At 31.4% G+C, this 13,446-nt stretch overlaps 1 protein-coding gene and 1 long non-coding RNA gene across 2 annotated transcripts in view; one reads left to right on the plus strand and one right to left on the minus strand.

Annotated features, from left to right (window-relative positions):
- The window catches only part of LOC147079917 (uncharacterized), a 340,094-nt gene that overhangs the window by 228,471 nt on the left and 98,177 nt on the right, over positions 1 to 13,446 (plus strand). The gene's annotated exons all lie outside the window — the stretch shown is intronic.
- The window catches only part of LOC147079918 (uncharacterized), a 183,545-nt gene continuing 176,254 nt past the window's right edge, over positions 6,156 to 13,446 (minus strand). Inside the window, exons 2-3 of the long non-coding RNA XR_015070632.1 lie at positions 8,672 to 9,055; positions 6,156 to 7,379 (exon numbers count right to left, since the gene is read on the minus strand). This is a non-coding gene — a long non-coding RNA (uncharacterized LOC147079918). The remainder of the gene's footprint in view (positions 7,380 to 8,671; positions 9,056 to 13,446) is intronic.

Raw genomic sequence — 13,446 nt, forward strand, 5'->3', positions numbered from 1 at the left:
GAAAATATGTATGGCTCCATCCAAAAAAAGGAGAAGATTGTGTATTCAGTATAACTTGAAGCTCTACAACCTCATCTAAGAACAATATATCTCGGCATTCGTTAAACTTGGTAGGCTCCAATGGGTGAGCCATATAGCAAGAATGGAGAGTGCTCAACCCCCTAGTGGAATCCTGGATGTCAAACCGGACAGTTGGAGGTCGATTAACAGGCCCAAACTCCGGTGGTTGGACGGTATCAAGAATTTGCCAGAGCATTCGGCGCAGACACCTGGATGACACTGGCTCAAGATAGAGTGAGATGGAGAAAGTTCTTAGATGAGGCTAGGATTCTCTCAGGGTTCTTAGGCCACTGATGGTGATGTTTTAGATTATTAATAAAATATTAAAGGAAACATGAATTATGAAAATATAATTCATAGATATTCTAATGGATTTAAGCTTTGTAGGTACTATTCCATTTAAGTCGTTATTTGCGACCCGGGTTTTGCCTTTCGGCATCTTTAGGCACTCGCCAAAAGGCAAATAAACACTGACATTTTGTTGATACCATCTAATCACCGGAGTTTGGGCCTATTAATTGACCTCCAACTGCCCGGTTTGGCATCCAGGATTCCATTCAAGATGTCCATTCTTGCTCACTCATCGGAGCCTGCCAAGTTTAATATACTTAGATCAGGTTGTAGAATTTCAGTGTTTATTTGCCTTTTGACGAGTGTACACAGTGCCTGAAGATGCCGAAAGGCGAAACCCGGGTCGCAAAAAATGACTCAAATGGAGTAATACAAAGCTTAAATCCATTAGAATTTAAATTCAAATTCCATCAAGTACCTTCGATCGATAGTATTAATATAATACATAGAAGCTCAACCAACTTTCCGTTGAGTCATCAATTAACCTCTGTTTCTGTGGTGCTTATCGCCATTTTTTTTCATTCTCTTGAATATCAAAAATACCATAATAATACATCCGCATCAATTTAGAACAGAAAATGCATACATATGGTAAAACTCTTCGAAGTTTGCATAATAAACCAGTTGGTCAAAGAATTCATATGCCAATATGTTGACATATTGCGATATTAAATAAAGTTATATATTAATTTAAATTTAACAAAAAAACAATATTTGTAGGAATAATACTGTTGATACATATTTGGCGATTAACAACTCATTGCTAGGCTATGTCAGCAGATTGATCGGCGATATTAAATACTGTACCATAATTATAAATTCTTTAATATGCATTTCCGTAGTGTCAAATTATAGTAAAATAAGTAAATAGCTTACGGCAAAGGTTATTTCCGCGATATCTATATTGTATACAATAGTCAGCTACTCGTATGTCCATTGACGCAAATGACAGTAAGTAGCTGACTCGATTAATATATTTATTTCCTAAATTATAATGGGTAGATATTATTTTGATTATATACATAGCGAGTATTAATTCATCACTCGAATCTAAGTACCTGGTCCATTACTACGTCAGTCTATGTACTGTCAGTTTATTTATAATATTGTACTGATTGTACCCTTGTATTTATGTAACCATAAATTAACTCTCACTTCTCCATCATCACGAATAACCACGATCGTCTTTCATCTACACTACAACATCATCGACCCTCACATCGACCGCTCCCACATATATATTTGTTTAAGATCAGGATTTGTTTCGTCTACTTGAAAATCGTGCACCAATACAAGGATCAGTACAGTATCCCTCTAATTAGAAGAAACTGGTTCCAATATTTGTTACATTATGTGGGTACGTTTATTAATATGATGTGATACTGTAGCGCTCATTGTATGATAATTTCTTATATAAACAATAGTAGGTACCTAGAAGTGATGACGGACTCTATGGCCCTTAAATCATCCCACAACCAATATTTAAAATGTTTACATATCTCTCAAAAGAATTGTATTTGATCTTAGACACCGTGTTTAAAATACAATTGGTTACGAAGATTATGTTATAAAAATAATAAAATTTATTAACATCATCTTTTTAACTGTAATATTAATAATTTACCTTCTAAACTTATTTCAATATAAATACCTAACATATCTGAACAACACAGTAGCAGATATAAAATAACTGTAAACATACACAATTTTGAAAACACTTCTGAGATAATAATTATATTATAACCAATAGAACAAATCTTTTTGATAAAAGTAAGACACCCCGCGGAAATTGAACCTGCAACTGAAGTATTTAATTAAAAATTATTAGCAAGTTTAAGCTTCAGAGAGTATTAAGAGCCATTGGTTAAAATTTGTCACAGTTAAGTATGACGCCTATAGTATAGTGGTCTATACTCTATGTGCATGGGCGCGAAACCCGAGAGATGCAGGTTCGATTCCTGCTGGATGTCTTACTTTATTCAAAAATATTTTTTCTATTGGTTATTATATATTTTCTCAGAAGTGTTCCCTAAATTATGTATGTTCAATTATTAGAATGTTACATTCTTTAATCCTGTGAATTATTCGTTGAATAATTAATTAATAACTAATTTGGTTGAAAAATTATGCTTCGTTTTCATAATAATTACTCAATGTAATATTTTGTTCCACTTAGGTACTACTTTGCCACTAGTAAGGGTTAGGTACCACACTAAACTTTTGATTGGTGGGTAGTGTGATAATATTCCATATTTTTTAATTAATCGGTAGATACCTATGTATATTTGAAAATTATGTCTACAATTATCATGGCTAAATTACACTGGTATATTCTCACGTCCATCGTCTGGGCCGATCGCTTCCGATCATGAAATGTCAGTTTGAATCGTTCACTTAAGTCGTGGCCAAAATAGATCAATTCTTATTTTCACTGACGACTCAATCAAAGATCGGTGATAGTAGGATCGACGATTACTGAGAATTATCTTTAGAACCATATCGAGAACGAAATCATCGATTGGGCTGTGCGCAAAAATGTGAATTATTCTCTTTTAGCCACCACTCTAGGGAGCAATTCAAAATAACATTTCACGATCGGAAGTGTGACAGGGGCGGATGATCATCTTGAGAGTCTGTTGTAATTTGAGCTCTAGATACATAGATTTTCTTAATATTTTTTTTAAGATTGTAATATTGCTTCCATTCTTTATAAATGGTATTATTGGTGCAATTCAGTTGTAATAAGCTTTAACTTTTCGTGACAGTGGCGAAGGGTGAAGGTGGAGAAGGTATTTATTAATACATATAATTGTCAAGTTTATATGATTCAACAGAAAATTTAAAAACGTGGTAGGTATATAAAAAGTTCTTTTTATCTTGTAATTATTTGTTTTATCTTATTTAGTTAGGTTATTCTCACATGTTCACAATTTTAAACACATTGATTTACATAGTAAGATTATCAAATACATAATACACTTCGTATTCAAAACTTGTGACCACCGTGTGTTAATATATATTTTTATGAAAACTTGTTTTTGTTATTCACCCACGCATCCAATTTGGTCGTGTTGGCATTGTCACACCAACTTTAGTGAAAACTGATGAAGGCTTAAAATGTGAAATTTCAATTTCGTTTCCTATTGCCGCTGTCTTCTCTTCTAAGTATTCTGTTTCTGCCGTTTTTGTGGTATATGCAGAGCTTGTTATCAAAATTACATTTTCACTTTATACCGCACAGCTTTCGACCGGAATTCAATCGATAAATTATGTGCCGTTATGTATTTATTTATCAAGTGACGTTTTAGACGAGATAACTTAAAAGTTTTGGTTTTAAATAATGATGTATTAGCGCAATGGTATTTAATACTTTGGACGCTGAAGACGCATCTGGCGCGTAATGACCAGGCGGCCGATCGATGTAATTAATATGCATTTTAAAGGTGGTAATTAAAAAATCATTATCTAGTCAGCAGCGAATGAGTTAATTCGTGGCTATCTTAAAGTTGGTACAAGAATAAAATATTGTTGCATGTTTAAATTTATATTATTCAAAGATAGTTTTATTAGGGATTGCAATACTGAATGAAAATATCAATACCGATTTTTCGGTATTTCTTATTGAATACCGGTATTCGTTGAAACATAAAAAAGTACTTATCAGTAAATATAGCTATTAAAATCTCTTTAAAACATTATTTTATAGCAAAAACCTAACTAAGTATGTTGACATTTAAAGTATGTATTGATCATAATATTGTAGAATTGGTGATTTTACAAATAATTTGAATATGTAAATTGATAATTTTAACTAAAACCCTCAAAATGGCTAGTTCAGTAAGACGTGCAAATAAGTGCGTTTGCAGGAAATGCTTCTTCAATTTAATACTTGTACAGTCTTGTACTGTCTAGTACTTGTGTAAATTTATATAATAATAAAATTAAACATTTGTCATGGATGTTTTCTATTTCGAAATAATATTATGTTAATTTATCGCGACAATTTTATAAAAGGTACCTATCATTGATGGATTTTGTTTTATTACTATTTCAAATATATTGGGTTCAGTCAGTTCAGTCAACTATTTGGATTCAATTGTTTTTGAACAAAATTTATTTATTTAACTGTTCATCTCTTGATAAATTATTATTACTAGCTGAGCCAGCTGGCTCTCGCCAGTCTGTCTCGCTAGGTCTTGCAGACGGCTTGGTGGTGTTGGATTTTAATATAATTGTGAAGTATGCATAGATGGCGCCATAGTTTTCTCTTCGGGATGGGTTTTTTATTCACATCAGACAGTTTGACATTTCGCTGATAGTAGTAGAATGAGGTTGCGGAATCCTTCATCCAGCAGTGGATTGATCCTAGTTGTTGATGATGATGATAAAGATATGAGTATGTAGACAAATATAATATCACCAATTTTGATAAATACAGCAATTCAAATGACAGATAGGAGTAGAATATGGGTAGGGAGGCCTTTATCCAGCAGTGGATTGGATCAGGTCGATGGTGACGATAATGATATTAATATGTAGATAAATATAATATCACCGATTTTGATAAATACAGCAATTCAAATGACAGAAAGGAATAGAATCAGGCTAGGAAACTCTTCATCCAGCAGTGAATTGATCCTAGTTGATGATGATAACGATATGAATATGTAGATAAATATAATTTCACCGATTTTGATAAATACAGCAATTCAAAAGACAGAAAGGAGTAGAATCAGGCTAGGGAGGCCTTTATCCAGCAGTGGATTGGTTCAGGTCGATGACGATATTGACAATATGAATATGTAGATAAATATAATATCACCGATTTTGATAAATACAGCAATTAAAATGCAGAAAGAAATATAATCAGGCTAGGGAGGCCTTAATCCAGCAGTGGATTGGTTCAGGTTGATGTCGATTAGGATGATATAAATAGGTATAGTATCACAAATTCGTTTAACTGCTAGTAGTAGAATCAGGTTGCGGAACCCTTCATCCAGCAATGGATTGATCCTAGTTGATGATGATGATGATAACGATACGAATATGAGGATAAATGTAATATAATATAAGTTTCATTGGTTTAAAAAAATATCATTTAACAGCCATAAAAAAAAATTTACGTTATCCAATTTTGAAATAATATTCTATGGTTGATCCAGTGTTGCCATGTCTACTGAAATTTTATGTAGATCAACTGATATTTTTTGCCAATATACTGAATTTTTGATTTTTTTTCGAATTTCAAGAAATTTACTGAAATTTGTGTTTCTCCATAATTGTAAATTAACTGATGATTCTTTTAATAATAAACTTGAAATGATTTACGCATGACCTTTTTTGATGTTATACACTTTTAAATTGACATAAAAAGCATTGTAACTCTACCCAAGAGCGCCATTTTACCCATTTATATCATCATTGTTTAGAATAAATTAATATTATTAGTTATTGTTATTCTTATTAATTTTGAATCATATCTAATAAAACACATTTTTCAAAATCTACTGACATTTTATGAAATCTACTGAATTATTTGTCAAAATCTACAAAAAAAAAAAATTTACTTGGCAACACTGGATTGATCGCATAGTCAGTGTTGCCATGTCTATCTACTGAATTTTTAAATTTTGACTTGGCAACACTGGGTTGATCGCATAGTCAGTGTTGCCATGTCTACTGAAATTTCAGTAGATCAACTGATATTTTTTGCCATTATACCTACTGAATTTTTTATTTTTTTTCGAAATTCAAGAAATCTACTGATATTTGTGTTTCTCCATGATTGTAAATTAACTGATGATTCTTTTAATAAAAAACTTGAAATGATTTACGCATGACCTTTTTTGATGTTATACACTTCTAAATTGACATAAAAAGCATTGTAACTCTACCCAAGAGCGCCATTTCACCCATTAATATCATCATTGTTTACAATAAATTAATATTATTAGTTATTGTTATTCTTATTAGTTTTAAATCATATCTAATAAACCACATTTTTCAAAATCTACTGAATTTTTTGTCAAAATCTACTGAAAAAATAAATTTTGACTTGGCAGCACTGGGTTGATCGCATAGTCAGTGTTGCCATGTCTATCTACTGAATTTTTAAATTTTGACTTGCAACACTGGGTTGATCGCATAGTCAGTGTTGCCATGTCTACTGAAATTTCGATCTACTGAAATTTTTGTCAGGAAAAGAAGAAATTATGATTATGAGAAGACACTTGTGAGATTATGTCAATATGCACGCTTTCACCAAACACAATCGTTGAATTTCATACATTTTTGTCAATCTGCTGATATTTTGAAGAAAAAATGAAAAAATCTACTGAACTTTGAAAATTTTAGTTGGCAACGCTGGTTGATACCTTTTAAATATATGTTTGGGTTATAATGAGCTAATTAAATGTATATATTATGTTTCATTGGTTCAAAAAAAAAATCATTCAACAGCCTTACAAAAAAAAAACAAAAGTGACATAAAATTTTAAAATTTTATTCTTTGCGTTGAAATGACAATACGTGCGCGCCCGCGTTTCAATGAAATGATCAGTTGTAATCGGAATTCGTATAAATGTTATTGTTTATTTGAATAATTATAGTTATCTACGGGTACTTGTTATAAATGTGAGTTATTATATAGTGCTGTGCATTTTAAAATCATCATGAGACGTAAATAATATCACCTGTGACCTGTGAAACAACAAATGACGGGTGGTACCTAGTTTTTAAAAGTGATTTTTTTGTGACTGTGTTAAGTATTACAAAATTGTGCTCACTTCAAATTGTAGTTACTCGAATGCATCTGATAAGTATACATGTGGTGAGTAAATTGGAATAATGTAGTTGAGTATACATAGCGCGATAAATACGAAGTGTCAAAAGACTTGATTTCCGTCAGAGGTGTAGAAACTTAACTTAAAACAAAGAACTTTATTCACAAAAAATTAAATAAATCAGTTCTACGAGGGTGGGTCAATAAGTCCTTAGAAAAGCCGACAGGTGGCGCGACTAGTACTGCAAGCGGTTTGTTTTCATGCAGCGGCACTACCGATTCAGTATGCTGCGAAGTTTCAATCAGATTGGTCGGGTTGTTGTGTGTTTCTCGTACATTTAAAAAAAAAATTTGCTTGTGGAAAATGGAAAATGGAGAAAATTGAGTTTAGAGTTGTTATTAAACATTTTAATATAAAAGGGTTAACAGCAAAGGAAATAAAAAATGAGTTGGATTTAGTTCACGGCATATCTGCTCCTTCACTTGCAACTATTTATAACTGGTTAAATGAATTTAAACGTGGTCGTACATCAACAAAGGATGAACCACGCTCAGGACGTCCTGTAGAGGTGACTACACAAGAAATGATCAATAAAATCCACGATATGGTGTTAAGTGACCGAAGATTAAAGTTGAGTGAGATAATTGAGGTTACAGGGATCTCAAAAGGTAGCGTCATTTCTATGTTACATGACAAATTGGGCATGAAAAATATTTCTGCAAGATGGGTGCCGCGTTTGCTCACAGTCGACAATAAACGCAGTAGGGTGGTGGCCTCTAAAGCCCTGTTGTCGCTCATGCAACGCAATCCGGATGAATTTTTTCGTCGCTTTGTGACTGTAGATGAAACATGGATACACCACTATACTCCCGAGACGAAAGAACAGTCAAAGCAGTGGATTGCGAAGGCAAACCATGTCCAAAGAAGGCGAAAACCGTAAAATCAGCTGGTAAGGTTATGGCTACTGTATTTTGGGATGCACGTGAAATTATTTTCGTTGACTATTTGGAAAAAGGAAAAACAATAACAGGGGATTATTATGCATCTTTATTGGACCAGCTAAAAAACAAAATTGAAGAAAAACGGCCTCATTTAAACAGGAAAAAAATCCTCTTTCATCAGGACAATGCCCGTGTTCACACATGTTTACGATCAATGGCTAAAATTGAAGAATTGAAGTTCGAATTGGTCGACCACCCACCGTATTCGCCAGATTTAGCCCCCAGTGACTTTTTCCTTTTCCCAAACTTAAAAAAATGGCTAAGTGGACAACGTTTTTTTTCAAATGAAGAAGTCATCGATCGGACAAATGCTTATTTTGAGGACCTTCCGAAAACTTATTTTTCTGACGGTTTAAAAAAAATTGAGAAACGTCTAACCAAGTGTATTGAGCTCCAAGGAAATTATGTTGAGAAATAAAAAAAAATACAAAAATAAAACCTGTTTTAATGCTTTTTTCTAAGGAATTATTGACCCACCCTCGTAATATGTTTATCGGTCAATCTTATTATGATTAGTTTGTGAAAATCGATAGTAGATATCGGTTAAAACGCATTTTAAATTTAAAGCGGCCATCTTTGGTGAGCCGGTTTGAGTGTTGCAAACATTGTGAAAAAATTAATTCCCGACATAATCGGTTGTCAATAAAGTGGCGTGTCGCTGGAAAATGTATCGGGAAATGAATAAAAATCACCGATTTAGGGTGGTATTTCGTCAAACGGCTATCAACTATGGTTTACCGATATTTCACGATCCGAGAGCCGATTTTTCATTTAAACCTATTGGACATGACGAATAAGGCACACAATCGCTCGCAAAAACGGGCAAAGCTGTAGGATAATAATATATAGGAGATTATTAAACTAATTCTTTATTCATTTATTGAATAGGCGTTATGTGGTAGAACTCTACTATTCTGTTTTTTATTAATTCTACGATATTTGAATTATTCATGTTGACAACTATTTCGGGCTATAAGATAACTAATTTTTAAAAGGAAAATTTGATTTTTTACAATTTTAAAGTCATGTCAGAAAGAAAGAAAGCGCATTGTGTTAATATATGAGTACATATTATGTTCTTTCTTTCGCACAACAGTGGCTTAATTTCATTTACTTTTATTATTGTTTATTTCACTAGAAAGATTTACTTCTACAAAAATCTAACTGCCTACCTACTTATTATAAACTTGAATATACTGCCTACTGTCCTTCCAAAGGAAGAAGGCAGTGACTGACTCCCTTAAACTTTTGAGATAAATGATATAATGTGTTTTTTTTTCAAATTTTTGTACTGTAAATTAATTTAAAAAAACGGTGATATTTTTATTAGTAGAATGTTAAAATTTGTATTTTGTAAAACTAAAAATAAACAAGTAGTAACTGCAATAAATAGGTGCAATGAATGCTCTTTTGCTAATAACTGTGTATCATTTTAGCAGATGTCCATTTTTCATTTTTAAGGATTTTAACGATATTTTAAGGTGTTTTTAAGTGTTAAACGAGTTTTAAAGCTTTTAAATTACCTAACGGATGGCATTCATAACTAAATTTTACAAATTTTGCGAGTTACTGCCTTCTTCCTTGGAAGGGCATTATTTAAGCACCTATATTTACATACCGCAACTATTCACCAATGACCGATCTTAAAAATATGTAAATCCTCTGCAAACTATACTATGCGACACGGCTAAATATAATATATTTTTAAACTATACAATATTATGTTCCTACCTACGTACGAATTATTACTTTTTTGTTTTTTCGATGTATTGCAAAATGGGCTTTGTTTGATACGAGATTTGTAGGTACATAATACATTTGATACGTCATATTTATAACAATTTTATAAGAAACATCATTATTACCAAAATGAGTAACCCCCCAATGGATATTACATATTTCATCAAACTGAAATATAATTTACATAATTTGATTTCAAATATGTATTTTCTTAACGGGAAGTGCAGTGTGGAGTATTACGTAACCCGCCACTGTACTCGGTATAACTACAAGTTTTTGTGTTATTCAAAATAATAGTCATATTGGGTGCTTTATGTGCATGATGTAATAATGACCCAACAGTTCGTTACTTAAAATTTAAAATGTATTGCTCCAACAGCGTATAAAACTGCACGAACTTATATATAATCTAATGAACATAACATAACATAATATACCATAACGTCTATTACATAATAATAAATTATTATTAATGTTAATCGTGACCGTTTATTTGTTTTGTTCTAATTTCTAAGGCCAAGGACAATGCGTGAACCTGATATATTTGACGAATACATTAGTGACAGCTTATTGCCCAATCACTCTTAATTTTAATTACATTTATATGTCTACTAATTATTAATATATTACTTATACAATATCAAGAGATATTGTGAAATAATTTTATATCAATAAATAATGTGAAAAACACAAGCTAATATTACTACCAATTTAGGGAATGAAAAATTGCACATCAGTAACGATTTATAAGAGGAAACATGTTAAGAGGGATCATATATACCAACAGAGAACCTGGCGGAAAAAATACGAAGCCCACAATTTGAGATTATTTTTTGATAATTTACAATTTCAACTGTATTAATTAATAAATATGTATCGGAAATATTAAAAAGATTTTTTTTTAATTCAAAGATAAACTTACAATAATTGTAAAAAAATGTGAATTCGTTGCAGGGTCCCATCCTATTATTACATTATATTTTATGGTCATATTTATTATTAAAATTTAGTTTTAATTTTTCAAATTTTCGCCGTTTATATAATATTAATATTTATAATATTATCAACAAATTTAGCATATACCTACCTGTTATTTTACTTCCAGGTAATTCGTAGATATTTTCCTAATGTTTAAATTAACTAAGCCAGTTAAAATTATCCCTTTAAGTAGACAAAACCGGTTCTGATCGTTATCAAATTATCTGGATACACCACTGAGTATTTATGAGGAAATGATATAAGTACGTATTATTTTGTATACATATTGTATTATATAATTCCTATAAAAATATGAAACATGTAAGTATCTATATTCTATCTATACCATCAGTTTCTTAGCAAATACTTTATATATTAAATAACATTCATTTTCTTATGAGGAAATCACTAATCCTGTTCTGGGTTGAAAATAACAATTCCTTAATCCCGAAAACATCTGTCTGATATTGAAATCCATAGTATACATCATACGAAACACCAGCGTTCCATATAACAACAATTATTACGAAATGTTTATGCATGATTCGTAAACTGACCAATCAACGAATGAACTTATTTTGTCTTGTTTATAGTATTATTTTTAAATACATCAAATATAAATATAATAAAATACATAACTTCATCAGCCTCTATTTATTCACCTCCTAGATTAAGACCTATCCAAGAGGAGCCTTTTCAACTCATATCGGTACTGTGCGTTGTATTGTCATATACAGTGCTCGAAATGGAAAAATTTACAAACCGGAGCGCTCGACAGTTTTCTGAAGATTTTTACATAGTAAGTTATCAAAGTATAAAGTTGTTTTTTTTTCATAAAAATAAGTGTGTTAGATTTTCTATTATATGGCCTATCCAGCTCAGACGGTCAAATTATTTATTCCACGAGAAGGAGCGATAATTTTACCGATTTCACGAACAGGAACGGCGTTCCGGTGCGTTCTGGTCCATTTCGAGCGCTGGTCATATACTTATCTTCACACGACTATTTCGTTGATCCAGCATCATCTAGCTTTACGTTAGCGTACCTTTGAACGTTTTCTATCTCTTAGAGTATTATTCTTTAACCTTATTTTTCAGCTATTGTCATTTCTTCGAGCTTTATGTCCAATTTATATGTATATTTGATTATTTCTTCTGTTATTTAGTCAATCCGTTTTTTTTTTCTTTCGCGCTATATATCTACCATGCACTAAGATAATGGATCTAAATTTTCTATAATTTTTAATACATAACCTACCCAATCTGCAAGTCGTGCCAGTCAAAAAATAATTTCTCTGAAACAGCCGAGTAATACTATGATGCATGTCATTTTGTTTAATTCAATAATACGTATTATAGCTGCTTTCAAAACACTTTTTTCTATTCAATCCACCAACTGTTTAGATATCGCTAATTGGTAAATTCTTGCAGACCATAAAAAGCATTGTTTCAAAATCTGTGTGGTGATTATATCAGATTGTACCTTTTAGCGGGTTTTTGTCCAAAGACAGGCAGACCGTGGAGGGAATTTCATTGTGGACCAACGCATTTTTTATCAATTCTATAAGTCACAATAAAAAGCATTCTCAAAAATGACAAGTGAAATAAACTCCGGTGGTACCCATGTCAAAGCCGTGCGCAAACCACATTTCGGGGATTGTCAAAATTATTACTGTTTAATAAATTATCGTGATCTCCTATTCATTGCGTTAATAAACAATGTACCTACTAATTTATTTACTTTTTCTTGACCTGTGTCTACACAGAAAAGAAGTCGATAACCTCATAAAATATTTATCATAATTTATAATTCTATTTTATGATGTTTCCAACTTCAAGTTGTACATGACTCTAGAGTATACGTACATGTACGTCATATAAGACAAGAATAAATAAATAATATTAAATTATTATTCATCGCGTTTTATATTATATAAGTATAAATAAACTGTACATACTGCTTCTTTAACATTATTGAATCTTACAAAATGTATATAAATCAAAAAGGGAGTTATACGAACATTTTCTATAATTTACAACACATGATAGTGATTCTATAACGATGTTATTTTAATTTTAATTTACATTTAAAATATCCATTGCATTGAGTGCATTTCTTTTAAATTTAAAAAGAAAGTGATAACCTCTTGTTGATATCGCGCTTTGATTACACACATATATGTAAGGTATTACGTGTCTACCTACTGTTCTGATATAAAAATGATTTTATCATTATTAATTATATACTTGTTTTATCGTAAATGATTCATCACTTATCTGACAAACTTCATTTAGACTTGTAACATTACTACACAGCCTCTTTGTCTTATTGCTATCATAGAAAATAAATTACATATTACAAGTATGAAAAATTTTACTAATTTTATTAATCTGGCGAAATCACTTTAAAAAAATTCATTATTAACCTCACTGATCATTTAAAATTATATTTGCGTCGATTTCGAATAAAACAACCCCACATACTCATTTTTTTTCTAAACAGACTAAAATAAATTATTGAAAACTGAGTACCC

Source organism: Rhyacophila brunnea, unplaced genomic scaffold, assembly GCF_057557595.1.
Source record: "Rhyacophila brunnea isolate RB1 unplaced genomic scaffold, BYU_Rbru_1.0 scaffold_1, whole genome shotgun sequence".
Lineage (NCBI taxonomy): Eukaryota > Metazoa > Arthropoda > Insecta > Trichoptera > Rhyacophilidae > Rhyacophila > Rhyacophila brunnea.